Source organism: Lithobates pipiens, unplaced genomic scaffold (assembly GCF_037356315.1).
Source record: "Lithobates pipiens isolate NorthernLeopardFrog02 unplaced genomic scaffold, aLitPip1_a1.2 Scaffold_16, whole genome shotgun sequence".
In the NCBI taxonomy this organism is placed as follows: Eukaryota; Metazoa; Chordata; class Amphibia; order Anura; family Ranidae; genus Lithobates; species Lithobates pipiens.
Window position 1 is genome coordinate 500,027,353 of NW_027507748.1, and position 20,071 is coordinate 500,047,423.

Here is a 20,071-nt window from a genome sequence, read left to right on the forward strand (position 1 = left end):
AAAATTGTTAAAAAACACACAGACACCGTTGGGAAAAGTCCTTTATTAAAAATAAAAAAAATTAAAAAAAGATTCCAGCGGTGGTAATCCACTCTTGCTATCTTGAGATGGCTGATCTCTTTTCTGGGGTCCAGCGATGGGTGATCTCTCCCGATGGTCCAGCGCAGAGCATCCTGTCTCCACTGGAGACACTGTGGGAATCCCGGCAGCCTGACAGGTCTTAGCTGAGGAGGACGGGGCCACCCGTCACCTGACCACACCCCCTCTGATGCAAGGGGAAACCCAGGCTTCCCCAGTGATATACGGGTGACCCCGCCCCCTCTGATGTAACGCAGGTTTCTGTTACATCAGAGGGGGCGTGGTCACCTGCACGTCACTGGGGAAGTCTGGGTTTTCCCTTGCATCAGAGGGGGGCGGGGTCAAGTGACGGGTGGCCCCGTCCTCCTCAGCTAAGACCTATCAGGCTGCCAGAATTCCCACGGTGTCTCCAGTAGAGACAAGATGCGCTACGCTGGACCATCGGGAGAGATCACCCATCGCTGGACCCCAGAAAAGAGATCCCCCATTGCTGGACCCCAGAGAAGAGATCAGCCATCGCTGGATAGCAAGAGTGGATTACCACCGCTGAAATCTTTTTTTACATTTTTTTATTTTTAAAACAGACAGACTTTTCCCAACGGTGTCTGTGTTTTTTTGACAATTATCTTACACTTTCTTTGTGTAATGGTAGGGGTACTTTTGTACCCCCTTACCATTTCAAACAGGGGGGCCGGGATCTGGGGTCCCTTGTTAAAGGGGGCTTCCAGATTCTGATAAGCCCCCTGCCCGCAGACCCCCACAACCCTGGCCGGTGGATGAGGAATAGAGAAAGAGACGGCGCCCTCTAAGTGCAGCAGTGAAGTTACTCAAATTTATTAAAAATGGTTAAAAAACACTCACATTAAATTAGTGGTGTAAAGGCACATCAGAGTTGTAATGTTTCATCCGTATGTCCATGGGGACGACTCGCAGGGCTGTAAGGCAGGGTTTCCGGCATCTGACTTTTTGACCGATGGTTGGTGTTTTGGTCTATTCCATGTATTCCCTCGGAATGGTCAGAGTAATCGGGGTAGTGCTGGTAGCTGTGGTGCCCTTGGTCCGATGTTCAAGGAGTCGGTGTCCTCAGGAGACGGGCTGGACAAAGCGGCGCTTCGGAGCATGCATGCTCCTTCATCAGGCTTTAGGTAGCTTTTGTGGGGATGAGGGCCTTGTCTCCATCAACATGGGGACATGGTGCTTTGAGGGGTCACAAACCCCCAAAGCATCCTCCCAATGTTGAGGGAATGTGGCCTGGTACGTTTTTTTTGCATTAATACGTGTCCCCTGGGGCAGGACCCAGGTCCCCAAACACTTTTTATGACAATAACTTGCATATAAGCCTTTAAAATTAGCACTTTAGATTTCTCCCATAGACTTTTACAGGGTGTTGGCGGCTTTTCGAATTTGCAGCGAAACACCCCAAATTGTGTGCTTTTCAGTGAACAGGCAAACAAGCAATGTTCGAGTCGAACATGAGTTCCACTCAAACTCAAAGCTCATGCCTAATTATATGTATAGCCACCTGAAACACTTCTACATTAAACCGTGTGATCTGCTGAAACTTTTAATACTGGGCTGGTGCTTGCAGCTGCAGGCATCATCTCAGTTTAACCACTTCAATCTAATGATGTCATATGGCGTCCACCTGGGGGAAGTGATTAATATCAGGGAGGGAAAACTAAGGAATTTTCCTTCCCTGTGCATGTCCAAGTCCCCATGGAGCTATGGGAAATGGAGTTAAAGAGGCATATGCCTTTTTCTGAACAGAAAAAATAATTAGGCACTCAGCTACATTAGTTATACTGATGATGGAAGCTCTGATTGCTATGTTGTAAGAGCTGTTTCGGAAATATCACACAGCATGTTTATTTTTTTACACCTCGCTACTTAAGGGGGAATATATGGTTGTGGCATGAAGTACTGATTATGTTAAGTGGAGTAGGTTTTTAGTCCACTGGATAGTTGGATCGCGATCTGAAATAGAAGGGTAGGAATGATTGTTATGGCCATTTATAGTAAAAAAAAGCATGACCTCATAGCATTGTTCTTGCTACCAAGGCAATATATCTGGATTTAGGCTTCATTTTGTAGGCTGGATCAGCAAGTCTTGCCATGCATCCTTGGAAAACAACATGCCCATTTCTTTTTTATAATTAAAAAAACAAAAAAAACCTAAGAAATACTAACATGGGTAGTTCAATAGTTCATTACATTTTTACAGCTCTATAACCTAATTTAAAATAGAAGAATTTGAGACTCAAAGAAGGAAAGTCAGAGAGTAGAACAACCTGGTTGTCTCTTGTTCCTGAGAAACATAGCATTTGCAAGCAATAGTCAGGTGTTCAGCATGATTCATTTTATTATCAATATTGCTTTGAGTTTATCTTTTTTTAATGAAATGCTATCTCTATATGACACTTCTCAGTGAATTTACCATACAGTTCATGTAGATGAGGAGTCGTTAAACCTAATGACCGTTAATTGCCTTCAACTCCCAAGAATTTCCATTATTCAGTGGCTAATCAATGCTAATGCTATATTTTGTTCCAACTTTCATCATTAAAGACTGAAGCGCAGCCTAGTTATTTATGTAGTCAAAATCATTATGAAAAGTCATTTTAATGCCGCATTAGTATAAAATTTGCATCTATTGTCTCAAAACTGAAAAAAAAAAAATCATATGCATTTTATTAAGCTTGCTCAAGTGCTGATTTTCTCTAATGAAAAACTAAATGAGCTCGGTATTACATTAAACTATTTAACCTTTGTAAATCCAGTCCTATGTGCAATACTTATTAATACATATTTATGATGAATTCTTTATTTGATTCTGAGTTGCTTTATGTGGAGTAAAGAACATCTTTTATGGTTGCGTGGAGCTGAAGAAATCTATAATAGAGATGTTTTAACAAAGAAATGGCAAAAAAATTCATACATGTTTTCTAATTATATTCAATCTGTATAGACGTCTGTATAAATGTCTAACGTCTAGACGTCTAACACCCTGGATGATGAGGTCCACCAGGTGTCTCAGGGTTTGACCCTTGGTGTATGGTGGCTGAAACATGTCACAGGGGTGTAAGTGATTGGCAAGGATTTGAGCTGAAGCCTGTCTTTCATTTGCTTCAAGCCAGAATAGAATACAGTGTTGCACAATACTTCTATGCTATAGTGTATCTTTAAGTGAGATGTGCTCTGTCTCTGCCAGCACCTGATACTGCAGGCTTGGAACCATGCCAAGTGTTATGGTAATTGTTCAGGGTGGTTATTGCAACAAAACATTTATTTAGAGACACAACAGCATAGGATAGGGTGGTAGGGCCACTACAAAAGTTGAAAATGTTGTTCATGGCAATGCATTGTTCATGCATTGTTCATGGCAATGCAAAAGCAGCTTTAAACATGTCAATCACACAACAAATGCACCTGCAATGTGAAAAATCTCAGAATTGTCTCAATGCATGCTGCATTTGCCCATCGAAGGCCATCAACACAAGACCTTTGACGCATGGTGATTTTTATCATATATCGAGAAACAATAAACAAAAATCATTTTTCATATCCTGAGATGCGATCAACCTACTTTAGCAAGCTTTAGCCCCATATATGATAACTTATCATTGTTATTATTGGGTGATGCATGGCATAGCATACAGTATTTATACAATTGAGACAATTTGATCAAATCTTTTGAGATTATAAGGCTATTGTGTAGCTACTTAACAAAATTGACATGTGCAGTTACATATAAATAATATACAGTCATTCTTTACACCCAGGAGGCTATATTAGGCCAATTTAAGAACATGACCCATGTGTCCTAGATGTCATTTCCATGCATGCGTGCTCCTGAATAAGATCTGAATTATGAAAGGCTACATGCCCTCTGTTCTAATGTGTAAGATACCATCAAACAAGTATTTCATGTCCAAATATCATGTATACTTTTTGACATGTATCCCAAGTTAATGATAAGACCTCAATTACCAAACATACTCTGAGAGCTTTATGCACTCTGCTATTTTTGGTCCACAAATATATTGCCTTAAACTCAACCAACCCACCCATTTCCAACAACTAGCCAAATAATTAATCAATAAATGAAGTGCAAAAACTAATTATAAGCACAGGACTTACTCTAATACATTACAAATCGTTTGGCACAGCTTGCGTTTCAACTCTGATCACCCCCCTTCCAGAGTTAAAGTTATACTGTAATCTTTTTTTCCTATTAGTTGGTCTACAAAATTCCACTTAATAAACTGTTGTTTTATTTGGATTGTTTTCTACACATATAGAAGATGGTTAATAAAACTCAATTTCTGACACTTTTTACTATTCTCGTGTATAATTATTTTGAACTGTGAGCAATGTACAAGATTATCAGATTACAGTGGTCTGCTTGCTGTTCTTCTTTATCTGATAATAGGATCCTTCTGACAATTACTCTCAATGATCTTTTAATTATCAAGCACTTTTTTCTTTGATTCTTAGACCAAAGTATAATTGTCCTGCCAGTCCCTTTAAGGAAACGTTTCCATCCAGGCAACATTGTACTTATGTCACATTTCATGTGACGAAGGTGCATCCTACAAAAATGAGAAGGAACCCACTAGGCATCAGTGAGAGGCCAGGAGACAGATTTGTATGACCCCATTCAGCCCCTGCATCAAGACAGCAGCTACATAGACCAAGATAGGGGAAGATTTCAGGGGAGATCCTGGCAAAGACCAATCACTCTACCCCTTCTACCCACTCTCCTGCAGTGCACTAGCCACAAGGGACATTGTGCCCTACCTCTCATCCTCCCCATCCATCTCCTCGGAGAAGACATCAGATGACAGACTGACATTTATTGGAGACCTTTTATCTATTTTACCTAAACAATAAGTAAACAATGTCAACAAACATTTTAATAAAAAATATGACAGTGGCACCTATGACACCCATCAGAATACCCAAGAAACATGCTAAGGTTTCCAGGAGCTAGTGGTACCCATTGTAGCAAGCCATCTCAAAGGAGACATATAGGAATATACGTGGAATCTGTGGCAGACAAAGCCAGCACCTGGCTAGTATGGTAGTGGAGGTGGAATTAAGAGACTGACCTAGAGCAGTGTCTGAATCCATGAATCTGGGAAAATAAGTGCTGCACTCATTTATTAAGCATGGTAATATAGCATAAAGGAAGATGCTTCCTTTATGTGTAGCTTTTCAATACGCTATTTATGAAGGGTATCAGGAAATTCTTGTTGCACATAATTACTACAACATTTCTATTTTGTGTATTTTGTGTATTTAGTCATACAACTTTTTTCTCCCTTGGTGACAACGGACCCCAGGATAGCTCATACAAATGTTTTGGCATGTAGATCAATTATTGCTCTACTTGTCCTAAATATGTAATGGTATAGAGAGAGTTAAGAGGAGGTGGTAAATTGGCTTTTCAGTCCGCTCCCCCTCCCAAACAAAATGCCTTCTAGTGGTAGCTGCAAGTGGCTTTCTTAGAAGCCACAAGATGTGAACACAGCAGCAGCTGACTGCAGGCCCAGTTGATGAAAGCTCATGGTTTGTGTTATTGGCTGTTAAGGTAATTAGGTCAATTGCATTTTTCTAAAGACTGCAGGGGCAAGTGTAAATATAGCATTTATATTAAAAGTGCAGTTTTTAAAATAAATGTTTCAAGGGGGAGGGTCCAGAGGTAGAGATAGTCAGCACAGAACATATTCCAGAGGGTAGTATTGGGGCATTAGTGGTAAGTTGACCAAAGCACATAAACCTGAGGTAAGTATAGTAACAAGTCCTATTTGCAACCTCAGAACACCCAATAAGAAGACAGCATGCGACTAAACTATGTACTATAAACTATAAACTATGTGGCATGTTCACCAATGCCAGGAGCCTGGTGAACAAGATGGGTGAACTAGAGATACTGTTGAATGAGGAGGATTTATATTTTATAGGAATTTCAGAGACCTGGTTCAACAGCTGCCATGATTGGCTGGCAACCATTCAAGGGTATTCCCTTAATCGCAGGGATAGAGAGGATAAAAAAAGGAGAGGGGTATGTCTATATATCAAGAATAATGTACAAGTGAATGTGAGAGATTGCATTAATAAGGGAGCTAGGGAGGAGGTGGAATCCTTATGAGTAGAGTTCCAAAGGGATGAAGCTAAGGGGAAAATAATACTGGGAGTAGGCTATAGGCCCCTTAACTTGAGGGAGGAAGGGGAGACAGACCTCCCATCACAGTCTGGATTAGCAGCAAGGATGGGAAGTGTTATGATAATGGGGGATCTTAATTATCCAGACATAGACTGGGCGGAAGGAACCACACATTTGTCTAAGGCTTGCAAGTTTCTAAATGTCTTGCAGGACAATTTCATGGGTCAGATGGTAGACGCACCAATTAGAAACAAGGCGTCATTAGATCTACTGATTACCAACAATACAGACCTGATCACAGATGTAGAAATATGGAGCAATTTAGGAAACAGCGATCACAGGTCAATTGGCTTCAGTATAAATACTGTAGCACAAATAGGAAACACAAGGGGAACACAAAGACACTGAATTTCAAAAGAGCCAACTTCCCTAAACTACAAACCTTGCCAGAAGATATAAATTGGGATAAAATCTTAGAAACAAAGAACACGGAGGAGAGATGGGTTTGCTTTAATAGCAAATTATATAAGGGCTTTAGCCAGTACATCCCATTGGTAAATAAATACAAAAGAGGGAACAAAAGTCCTGGATGGCTTAACTCTAATGTAAAAATGCATATAAAAGGAGAAGGCCTTAAAAAAATACAAGACTGCGGGATCATCATCAGCATTCAGACTTTACAAAGAATGCAACAAGATATGTAAGGGTGCAATTAGTGTGGCTAAGATGGAACACGAAAGACACATGGCAAAAAAAATCCCAAAAAATGATTTAAGTATATAAATAGTAAAAAAAGGGAGGACAGACCATATTGGCCCCGTAAAGAATGAGGAAGGACATCTGGTTACAAAGGATGGGGAGATGGCGAAGGTTTTGAATTTATTCTTCTCCTCAGTCTTCACGAGGGAATCGGGGTGGCTTCAGTAGCCAAAACTGCAGTGTTTGTCCTCATGACACATCACAGTAAACACCCTCATGGCTAACAGAGGACAGAATTAGAAACAGACTTGGGAAACTTAACATTAATAAATAACCAGGACAAGATAGCTTGGTGCTTAGGGAACTCAAGTCAAGTAATTGCCAGACCATTGTTCCTAATTTTTACTGACAGTCTACTGACTGGAATGGTAACAGCGGATTGGAGAAAAGCCAATGTAGCACCAATTTTTAAAAAAGGGCCAAAATACATCAGTGAGAATTACAGACCTAACATCAATAGTATGCAAGCTCATGGAGGGAATGATAAGGTACTATATACAAGATTTTAGTAATGAAAACAGTATCATTAGCAGTAATCCGCATGGATTCATGAAAAATCATTCTTGCCAAACCAATCTATTAACCTTCTATGAGGAGATGAGTTGCCTGTATCTAGATTTTGCAAAAGCATTTGACACAGTTCCCCCTAAATGTTTACTGTGCAACGTAAGGTCCATTGGCATGGATCATAGGGTGAGTACATGGATTGAAAACTGGCTACAAGGGAGAGTTCAGAGGGTGGTGATAAAAGGGGAATACTGTGAATGGTCAGGGGCGGGAAGTGGGGTCACTCAGGGTTCTGTGCTGGGACCAATCCTGTTTAATTTGTTCATAACTGACCTGGAAGATGGGGTAAACAACTCAATCTCTGTATTTGCGGACGACACTAAGCAGGATGTGAAAACCTTGCAAGAAGAACTGAACAAATTAATGGGTTGGGCAACTACATGGCAAATGAGATTTAATGTAGAAAAATGTAAAATAATGCATTTGGGTGGCAAAAATGTGAATGCAATCTACTCACTAGGGGGGAACCTCTGGGGGAATCTTGGATGGAAAAGGACCTGGGGGTCCTAGTAGATGATAGGCTCAGCAATGGCATGCAATGCCAAGCTGCTGCTAACAAAGAAAACAGAATATTGGCATGCTTTAAAAAGGGGAATCACTCCAGGGATAAAGCGATAATTCTCCCACTCTACAAGACATTGGTCCGGCCGCGCCTGGAGTATGCTGTCCAGTTCTGGGCACCAGTCCTCAGGAAGGATGTACTGGAAATGGAGTGAGTACAAAGAAGGGCAACAAAGCTAATAAAGGGTCTGGAGGATATTAGTTATGAAGAAAGGTTGCAAGCACTGAACTTAATCTCTCTAGAGAAGAGACTCTTGAGAGGGAATATGATTTAAATTTACAAATACCATACTGGTGACCCCACAATAGGGATACAACTTTTTTGTGGAAGGGAGTTTAATAAGACACACGGGTACTCATTATAATTAGAAGAAAAGAGGTTTAACCTTAAACTGTATAGAGGGTTCTTTACTGTAAGTGTGGCAAGGATGTGGAATTCCCTTCCACAGGTGGTGGTTTCAGCGGAGGGGAATTGATAGTTTCAAAAAACTATTAGATAAGCACCTGAACGACCACAAAATACAGGGATATACAATGTAATACTTACATATAATCACGCACATAGGTTGGACTTGATGGACTTGCATCTTTTTTTCAACCTCACCTACTATGCACCTATGTAACTATGTAATTGTTGGTGCTTATAGTAGGTTGAAATTGATGGACATGTCTTTATTCAACCTAGTTTATTAAGTCCTTTTTAATAACTCACCATGATTACCGGTAGTTATGAATTCTATAAATATTTTTAGATTCATTTTTAGCAACTTTTTAACACTAAAGATTCAGAATAGTAGAATGTACCATTACATGTTGTTTATTTGGCAGCATAGGAAACATTTTTATGTTATGCATTGTTTGTTTATGTGCTAGTAAGCGAACAATAGAAACTGCACATCTGCTACTAAACAAAAATGGTTTTGGAACTGTTCATTTATTTCATGCAATTACCTAAACTGCCATTTTAAATAGTCTCAGATCAACGATTTACACAATAAATATTTTCATGGCTTCAAAAATATTTTGTTCCTTAAACTCTTTTCACTGTACGACTGAAAGCATTCCTATTACACGCAGAACAGTGCCAGTGAACAGAACTGTAGTTCTAGCATACCTCAATATGCCTTCAATACTTCAGTGTTTTATGCTGATGTTATTCTATTTAAAGGAATGCAAATATTAATTACCTTTGTCTGGCCTGAATAAAAAAAGCATGTTATTGTCTAAAACATGAAGAACGTTTTATAAATATTGTAACAGTTATACTTTTGGTAAATATCCTGGGTCTTAAACAGTGCATTGCTTATTTATAGAATATTAAGTTTTACGTATCAGACAGAGTGCTGGCCAGGAGCACACAAAGAAAAAAAAACTTTCATGAAACTGCTGCAAACCTAAATAACCAGAAATAATTTAATTTATTTCAATTATTTAATGAGTTCAAGACCATTAGTTAATATATATATATATAAGTATATAAGTATAAGTATATATTTCCAACAGTATATTTCTGTAATGCAATAACTCCAAATGTAATGCACATCATAAATACATATTACTAGGTATAAACACTATTTAATTAGATAAAGCTTACTTAATATGCAATCTAACAAATGAACCAAGTGCTCACACAAATTTTAAAGTATATTTTTAAACATAGCTAAATATAAAGATAGCAGAATATGAGAAGGAGGTAAAGAAAAACAGTTAATGTTCAAAACAGAAGAGGCATCCATCAGGGTGTGTAATAGGATTGTGGTATGTCTAAGGATGGACCAGATTCATAATGTATGACAAATAACATAAAGCTTTATTTCACTGAAAATACTCACACTTGCCACTTCCTCACTTTAGGGTGATAGAGTTCCTGGTTTTGGACTTTCATAAAAAACACTCTGGAAAAGTCCAAAACCAGAAAGTAAGAAACTGCTGTGCATCGCCCCAAACTAAGGAAGTGGCAAGTGTGAGCCACAAAACGAATCTCTCAGTGAAATACAGCTAGGTTTAGGCTATTCGTCATACATCAGTCCATCCTTAGTCACAGCACAATCCCATTACACACCCAAACTGGCATCTCTATGGTTCGGAACACTGACAAGTTTTTTGACTTCTTCTGATTCAAGAAGCACACCACCCACCTGAGACCCCCCAAGAGGCTTCACTCTAGCCTCCAGCACACACACTTGCTGCATACCGTTTCTCCTCCAGCACTTCACTTGCTGCAGACTTTTACTCCACAAGCACTTCCCTGCAGATTGTTACTCCTCCGGACTAGCCAGCACCGCATGGGTTCTCTGCTCACACACTGCTTCAGTCAGGCCCCAATGAACTGCTGTTTGTGGGTTCCCAGGTCCTGGATATGCCATCTGAGGGAGGAGAGGAGACAGATTTTGCTGGGGAGCCCAGAAGAGCTACAGGAACCCCTATCTGCAGCAGACAACTGTTTATCCGGAGACCGTCCACCACCCAGACCAGAGCGCCCACCTACAGGCAATGGGTAAAGAGGTCCCCTGATGCCTGTGTGCTGCCTGCGAAACCCAGAGAGCTTTTCCCAGTTCCGACGGGAGGTTCAAAGAAGGATCACTCTGGAGGGGGGCCAGGATTTCCTCTATGTCCCTCTCAAAGTCATGGACATCATTGAGGACTCCTGGGAGAGTGGGAGGATGATGTGATTTGGGAGTTTCTGCACATCCTTAAGTCGCTGTGGGTGCCAGAGTGTGAGGAGACCTGCTTTGTGGACATTCAAAAGGAATGGCAGCTGGGGAGGTCTACTTATAGAGACAGTGGTGTAGAGTGATGGTTGCCAGGATGGGACGGCCTACAAAGAGTCCCTCTGTCTACATCAGGGAGGAAATGGGATGGTAGGAAGAGGTTGTCTGACCCACATTTTTATGGGTCACAAGGATTAAGCCATTGAATTCCCTACTCTGGCAGCAGAAGTTGCTTGAAACAATGAGGCCCTTGTGGCTGATTTTTCTCATGGTCTCTCGGATACCATTAAGAATGAGATAGAAGCCTGAGATATACCCACTGAGCTAAGGAGGAGTTGATCACGTTTGCCATCCTCGTTGACTCCAGACTCAGAGAAAGACTTTCTTTTAAGGAGCGCTTGTGGAAGCCTCCTGTACGTTTGTCTGAACTTTGCATTCCCTCCTTGCCTCCCTCATCTCCCATGCCTCCTGGTACCAAGTCAGTCTGTGAAGATGAACCCATGCACTCGGGCTTCATGCGTCTCTCTGCGGATGAGAGAACCCTTAGGAGGAGGGAGAGATTGTGCCTTTACTGTGAACAGGCAGGTTACATTTTGAAATCCCCAGTTATCCAGAACGATACACCCCTGGTTTCGGTTACCTTTCCTTGGGCTGAGTCGTCCATCAAGGTACAGGCTCTAATCGACTCTGGGGCTTCAGGTCTGGTCATTGATGCTGCCCTTTGTATCGAAGCACTCGATTCCGCTGCAGTTGCGTGACACTCCACTTGCCATTGAGGCTCTTGATGGGAGACCTCTACAGCCTGCTAATGGGACTCATGAGACTGTTCCATGGTCCATGGCCGTAGGGGCTCTTCATCATGAGATAATCCAATTCCAAGTAATTTCCTCACCTAAGTTTCCACTGGTTATTGGTTATCCTTGGTTACAGAGGCACAACCCCTCTTTTGATTGGCTCCCTGCTAAAGTTCTCTCCTGGTCGCCACAATGCAGTAAGTCATGCTTCCAGAAGGTAGCCAAGATCCTGTGCATAGCTTTACTCTCCTCCCTGCCGGAGTACCGCAATTTTAGCGATGTCTTTGACAAAGGTCAAGCCAGTAGTTTGCCTCACAGCGGTTGTATGATTGCCCTTCAACCTGGTGCTATACCCCCTAGTGGCTGGGTTTACCGCTTGTCGGTCTTGGAGGATAGGGCCATGGAGGAGTATGTTGCAGACGCACTTTCTCAAGGTTTCAGCCGGAAATCCTCATCTCCTGCTGGTGCTGGTTTCTTCTTTGTGAAGAAGAGGAGTGGTAAACTGAGATCTTGTATTGATTATAGGGGTCTCAATTGTTTCACGATTAAGAATACCTATCCGATTCCATTGATTACGGAGTTATTTGACCGCCTCAAGGGAGCAACAGTTTTCACAAAGCTTGATTTGAGAGGAGCATGCAATCTTGTGAGGATTAAGGAGGGTGACGAGTGGAAAACTGTGTTTAATACCAGAACAGACAATTATGAGTATGTTGTAATGCCTTTGTTTCTTCTCCTGTGTTGGCACATCCTGATCCTACATTACCTTTTATCCTTGAGGTTGATGCTTCTGAGACTGAAGTTGGTGCCCTTCTGTCTCAATGTCCTACCTCTGAGAACGCTCTGCATCCTTGTGGCTACTTTTACAAGAAATTGTCACTTGCGGGTATAATTACAAGATTGGTGACAGAGAGCTGTTGACGATCAATTTAGACCTGAAAGAGTGGAGACATCTCCTCGAAGGTACCACTGTGCCGTTCTTTAAGAATCTCACATTCTTGTCTGAGGCTAAATGCCTCTCTCCCAGAAGGGCGCAATGGGCTCTTTTCTTGTCTATTTTCTATGACATTGTCTCATTCTTACCCGGTACTAAGAATATAATGGCTGACGCTTTGTCACAACAATTTTCCTCCACTTTCAAGATGGAGTCGGTTCTGGTTCCTGTAATTCCTCGTGATCATATTCTGACTATGGTTCGCACCAGTCTCACTTCTCATTTTGGTGACAAAATTCTTGCCGCTTAGGTCCATGTTACTTCTGAGAAACCTTGTGACCGCTGCTTTGTCCCAGAGAGTCTCCATACTGCCGTGCTCCAGACTTACCATTCTCCCAAGGCCGCTGGACAACCTGGGAAGAATCAACTCTTTTGCACCATTTCCCAACAATTATGGTGGCCTGGTCTGCGTGCTGATGTCACCGCCTTCATTGCTGCCTGTCCCATACGTGCTCAGAGCAAGACTCCACAACACCTTCCAGTTGGCCTCCTACAACCCATACCCAATGGAAAGAGGCCCTGGACCCACCTGTCTATGGATTTCATTGGGGAGCTACCCAACTCCCAGGGCAACACAGTTATCCTTATGGTGGTTGACCAGTTCTTGAAAATGCACCATTGTATTCCACTTAAGAAGTTGCCCACTGCTAAGGAACTGGCTTCCATTTTTGCTCAGGAGATCTTTCGCTTACATAGGCTACCCAAGGTGATCGTCTCAGACAGGGGTAGTCAGTTTGTGTCTCAGTTCTGGTGAGCGTTTTGTGCACAGTTGGGAATTCAGCTCGCTTTCACCTCTGCGTATCACCCACAGTCTAATGGGGCCGCAGAACGAGCCAATCAGTCCTTGGTCAGACCTCTTAACGTGGGCAGAGTTTGCTCAAAATAGTGCCTTAAATTATGCTTCCCAATAGTCCCCGTTTATGGTGTAATATGATTTCCAACCTTCCATGTTGCCTGACTCGTTTGTTTCACAGAGTATTCCTGCATTAGAGGAGCATCTCCATGGTCTTCATTCCACTTGGGCACAAGGCCAGGAGGCTTTGTGACATGCTAATGATACATACAGACTCTATGCTGACCGCAGACGCTTGTCTGCGCCTTCCTACCAGGTTGGGGACAGGGTCTGGCTGTCATTTCGCAACCTCCGACTTCGTGCTCCCTCTCTGAAGTTCGCACCTCGGTTTATTGGGTCTTTCCGTATTCTGTGCAGGATTAACCCAGTGGCTTACGCATTAGACCTTCCTTCTAATATGCATATCTCGAATGTATTTCATGTTTCCTAATTAAAACCTTTGGTCTGCAACTGCTTTACCACCTCTGTGCCTCGTCCTCACCCTGTAAAGGTTAAGAACCATGAGGAGTATGACGTACAGTCCATTGTTGACTCCCGTAGGTTCTGTCGGTGCATACAGTACCTGGTGCATTGGAAAGGGTATGGTTCGGTGGAACGCTCTTGGGTCTCATCCTCGGACATACATGCCCCTGTCCTCCTCCGTGATTTCCATAGACATTTTCACCTCAAGCCTGGTGGTCCTCCGAGGGTGTCGGCTAATTGCCAGCAACTTTCTCTCCACAGTGACTCACCTGTTGATGATATCCTGCTTGACACTCCTGCCTACATCCAGCCCAGATGATCTCTTAGTCACATCTCTAAAGACGCTCTCCTGTGTTCCTGTTAAAGACTTGCTCGGCTAATATTCTGGCTCCAGATCCTGCTTGCTGTTCTACGCTCATCTCTGGCTCTCTGACATTTTGGCTTGTCTGACTATCCGTTCCGGTTCTTGAACTCTGGCTATGTTTTGACTATGTTTACTCTGTTTACCTTTTTATTATTATCATTAAACAAGTGTGATTTTACTGTACTGCTGTCTCAGTCTGATTCATGGTTTCTAACATAGTGTCACGTCTACCCTAACGCAGGTGGTCAGACACTATAGCTGGTGTCAGGAAAGGCTTAGCCATGCAGCAAGAATTGCACGGCAGGCACGCATGTTCAGGATGTGTCGATGCTCACGCATGCGTGCACACGTGTGCGCCTGTCATCAATGTTGGCGCCAAAGGGGCTATTTAAACTGAGTGCACCAAAGACTCTTTGCTGTTTGATCTGCAGCTTCCGTGTGTTCTGACCTGTTATCTGTACTCACCTCTGATCTTGATCTGGCTTGTTCTCTCTAACGCTGTCTGTTTGATACCCTAACCCCAGCTTGTTTTGGGCTTCTCTTCTGCCTGCTGTTCTGCTGATCTGCCCTAACGTTATTGACCCGGCCTGCCTGACCCCGCATCTGCTCTTCCAGCCTGCTACGGCTCTGCTTTGCAGATCGCATCCGGTTCCTGCTCCTGCTGCAATCTCAGCCTTCCACAGTTCTGGTTTGCCTAACCGTTACCGGTCTGCCTGCTGCATATCCAGCCAGGGACAACCAGCCATACTGAATACTGGACTAATCCTAGGCACTTCTACATCACCATGCTTCTGTGGCTGCTGTCTCAACCTCAGTGGCCCACAAGCCAGTGTGGTACGAGAGGCTCTCCTCTACACGACGTCAGGCTCATGAACCAGGTACAGCTGGCTACTGCAAAGCACATAGATACTTGCGGTTATCAGACCGATAACGTGGTTCTAAGACAGTCCAGGTAAAAGGCAGGCTGAGTTCAAGGAATAGTCCAATAGCCTGGTCCAAATTCATACACAGGGAAATTCAAACTAGCAGCAAAGCAGGGCAGACAGACATGGAGCTTGATCAGGATCAACACACATATTACTCTCTATCACAAGCACCCAAATGAGGTTTGAGCTGGCTTATAACTTGGTTTCCACCCAGAGACTGATCACATTAATTGTCATGGTTCTGTACATATTTTCTTTCATTATGTTTGCATTTTCCCCTGTAACTCCTCATCTCTTGATTAAAGTACACATTGCTTTTTGACATACATATACAGTATAAAGTATAAATATATGTATATATGTTTTTTTACTGTATATATGTATATATATATATTGTGAGGCACTGCTGGCAAGTTTGTAGATGGTGTGCACATCACCTCAATTTCTCATCTGTACATAGTAAGGGGCCCTGGGGTTTGTGTCTGCTATAGAGGTAGCAAACGTTAGTGTTTTCTCAGATGTTCGTAATTTAAGAAATGGGTCCCGGAGCCCAGAGACTTTGTAGAGCTTTGAGTGTGCTGAAGTCTCCAGTCCTAGGTCCACATTTTTTTCTGTTAGCCAGACTTCACTAGTGAGCTGTCTAGAGGTCTTTTTATATCTGAGCTGATTTATGCTAGAGGCTGTCACTCACTCTTTCTGCTGTCAGAGCCAGCTGCTGGGTGAAAATGCATATAGAATAAAGAGAAGGTACCTGATTGTTTGGGGAAGTCTTTTTGTACTAAGCATCTCATTTATGTCTCTACAGATAAATATAGGTCACTGGTGCCCTACTAGAGTCCACCATTGCCATCTCAGCACACCAGTCAGTATGATGTGGGAAATATTAATAAAGCTTTGAAGGCAAAGAAAACGTTTTTCTGTTGATTTTCTTTTACCATCAGCATGATTTGCTTTTAGAAGTGTGTATTAACTATAATTCTGAGCCCTGTTTTACACTGGAGTGTTTTGACATGTGATTTGACATGTCAAATCGCATGTCAAATTGGAGGCAATTGCTGCCAATGGCATGGTCCTAATCGGTGCAACGAATTCAAAAAGTCGTTTCTGTACTACTTTTTGTGATTTCAGGCTGCGATTTACAATGAAGAAACCTGCACAGATATCCCTGAAATCGTGGCCGATATAGGGACTGACATGCGGGAGTGAAATCATGCATGTTCAGCTGAGATCGTACTGCTTCATTCCTGCAGCTCAGTGTGAACCTGGGCTAATTCTGTAATGGACTCTAACAATATTCATGGTATTCAATAGTATTCATTGTGAATCACTCCCCCAATATCACATGAGCACAGGGGAGAAAGGTACAATAATTCAGTGTAGACATTTTCCAAAAAGTTTTCACTATCCCTGAAAGCCAGATTCCTTAGAATGCTTACTGAGTATGCTCATCCACTATGCAATAGAGCTAAATGAGCTCTTCATAGGTACTGAAAAGATAGTTTTTCCTGTACAAGATCAATAGTTACATAGTTAGTAAGGTTGAATAAAGACACCAGTCCATCCTGAGTGAGTGTCTACAATTGTCCCTATCCCTGTACATTGCACACTCACATCAGTCCCTACCTTCAAGGAGCCCACAATCCAAGGTCCTCATTCATATACTAGGGTCAATTTTTGGACAGAGGCCAATTGGCTTACCTGCATGTCTTTGGAGTGTGGAGGGAAACTGGAGTAAGCCCACACAGGCACAGGGGGGACATGCAGACTCCAGGCAGGTGGTGCCGTGGTTGGGATTTGAACCAGTGACCTTTTTTACTGCTAGGCAAGAGTGCTAACCACTACACCACTGTGCTGCCCTGTGCTGTTGTTGTGTTCATACTGGTGGCCCCTAAATGTCACTATTTAGAGGTGTTACATGTATCATACTTTACTCTGCAATACACTTATAACATAATAAATACAAGTATATAATATACTTTATATCATTGGAGGATTAATGAATATTGTTCATGTTATTGGTCTTCAATTCTTTTGAGACATCTGGATGTGTTCTGTTAGTCCTCCTGAATTAGGAATAGACATAAGAGCAGTGCAGGCAAATTACAACCATTATTTAATCATCCCAGCTATTGTTTTAGACAGAAAAATGCGCAATGCACTACAAATTCTGTATAGACCCTCTGCATACTGCTACATCTTTTCCAGCAAACTATGCAATAAAAACAGGGAAATTTAGTTTACATATATTGTAATACATGTTTAAGCTGACCAACTGCATCAAAGAAATCCCCCTTATGGCCAGTCCTACACTGCCTTGCCACTGCAAATGCTATAGTGGACATCATGCCAACATGGGGCATAAAGGCCCAAGGTGGGGGGAGAATGACTAGGTTTAGATCTGGCCGCTGACCTGCATTATAGCAGAGAAAAGATATAACCTGTACTCAAATTCCAATAGCTTGTACATGTACAATATTTAAACTATCAGGTGCTAAAGAGGTGTGACCATATATTAACCCCTACAAATTCTGGATGAACCCTCTGCACACCGCTACACCCTTTCCAGCAAACTATGCAATGAAAAACAGGGATATTTAGTTCATATATATTGCAATACATGTTTAAGCTGACCAACTGCGTCAAAGTAATCCCTTTTTAAATGTAGTTTAAATACATGTAAAAGATATTAGGATTTGAGGACAGGTATATCTTTTCTCTGCTTTAACGTAGGTCAGTGACCAGATCTGAACCTAGTTGCTCTCCCCCACCTTGGGTCTTTATGCCCCATGTTGGCATAATGTCCACCGTAGCATTTGCAGTGGCAGGGCAGTGTAGGACTAGCCATAAGAGGGATCACTGTGATGCAATTAAACATGTATTGCAATATATATGAACTAAATATCCCTGTTTTTCTTTGCAGTTTCCTGGAAGGGGAGTAGCAGTGTGCAGAGGGTCCAGCCATTTGACATTCTGTGTGGGCTCCACCATCCCTGCAGTGTACTCAGAATGTACCAGCACTAGAGCAAAAATGAATACAGCAAAGATAAGGGGTGCTACAGTGACTGCAGAGGTGGATGGAGATGGGGTGTTAGAGAGGCTGAAGAGGTGTGCTGGGGGGGGGGGGCATTAGTTCCAAAGGTGTGCTGGGAGGTACAGAGGTCTTCTAGGGGTACAGAGATGTTCTAGGGGTTCACAGGTAAGCAGAAGGGAAGATTGGTATCAGAGGTGTGCAGGGGTACCATGGTTGCAGAAGTGTTTTAGGGGGTACAGAGGTGTCAGGATGGGACATCGATAGCAAAAATGTTGTTGAGGGCACAGAAGTAGAGAAGCATTGGTTTCAGAGGCGTGTAGGGAAACAGTAGTTGCAGAAGTGTGTTTATGGGTACAGAGGTGTGTGAGGGGCATTGTTGGCAGAGGTGTGTGGCAGTACAGTGGTGGCAGAAGTATGTTGGGGGCAGAAGTTTGTGGAAGAGGGTACAGTGTGGCAGAGGTGTTCTTGTGATTATTGGTGACAGAGATGCGTAGGGGGTGATGTGGTGGCAGAGGTGTGTTAGGAGAGAGCACAGGTGTGTGAGGGGGTAAAGTGGTGGCAGAGGTGTGAAAGTTGAGAACAGCAGTGCCAGATGTGTGCATGGGGGGGCAGTGATGGAAGAAATGTGGAGAGGTGCAGAGCTGTTCAGGTGTACAGTGGTGACAGAAGAATGTTAGGGGTACAGAAGTGTACAGGTAGGATTGGTGGAAGAGGTGTGTGGGGGTACAGTGGTTGGAGAAGTGTGTTAGAGAGTACTGGAGTGTGTAAGGAAACATTGGTGGCAAAGGTGTGCAGGGGTACAATATAGGAGGAATTCTACACTGTGATGCATGGTGATCTTGTATGTTACATTTGTGTACATATAGCAATTACACTGTTCATTACATTCTCCTGATCACATCACTTTGTACACTGGTCTAAATATAACAATTTCTAGAGCACTGCGCTTACTACATTATATAGTCCAGACAGCTGCACTCAATATGCTATAATCTTGTATTGTACATGCATAATTATAACCAAAGCTTTCATTGTCTTAGTAGCCCCTGACTATTTTAATGAAAGACTATTTAAACTCTCTGTCTATACCTTGTGTGCATAAAATAATTTAAGTGTCAGTTTTTAAAGTGTATGTCAAGCTAAAAACTTTTTTTTTAGTTAGGATAAGAAGTGGGGAAGAATTAGAATTGTTGTTGGGTTTTTACTGATCTGTTTAGAGAATTTCTCCTCCTCCCCTCCTGCTGACAACAGTTTCCCCAGACATGCGGCTAAGGCTACTTTCACACTGAGGCATTTTAGCGCTAAAAATTAGCGCCTGCAAAGTGCCTGTAAAGCACCTCTCCTGTCACTTCAGTGTAAAAGCCTGAGTGCTTTCACACTGGAGCGGTGCTCTTGCAGGATGTTAAACAAAGTCCTGCAAGCAGCATCTTTGGGGCTCTTTAGGAGTGGTGTATACACATGCACCTGCCCAGTGAAATCAATGGGCAGTTCTGCCGAAGCACCTGCAAAATATTGACGCTGTACCCCCAATGCCCCCAGTGTGAAAGTGCCCTAAGAAAAATCTGTACCAGGGACACAAAAATAAAAATGTAACAGGGCTTGTGGTCTTCCCATAATCTACTAAAACAAAGCATTTTTATGTCTATGTTGCTGCAGTAGCATTCCCTTCAGCAGGTAGCATTGTCAGCAGGACAGGAATTGAGAAGTCTCTATAATGGAACTCCACATAGCACTAAAAACCTAACTGGGATTCTGATTCTTATCTACTTTAAGAAAGAAAAAGGTTTTGGCTGGACATTTACATT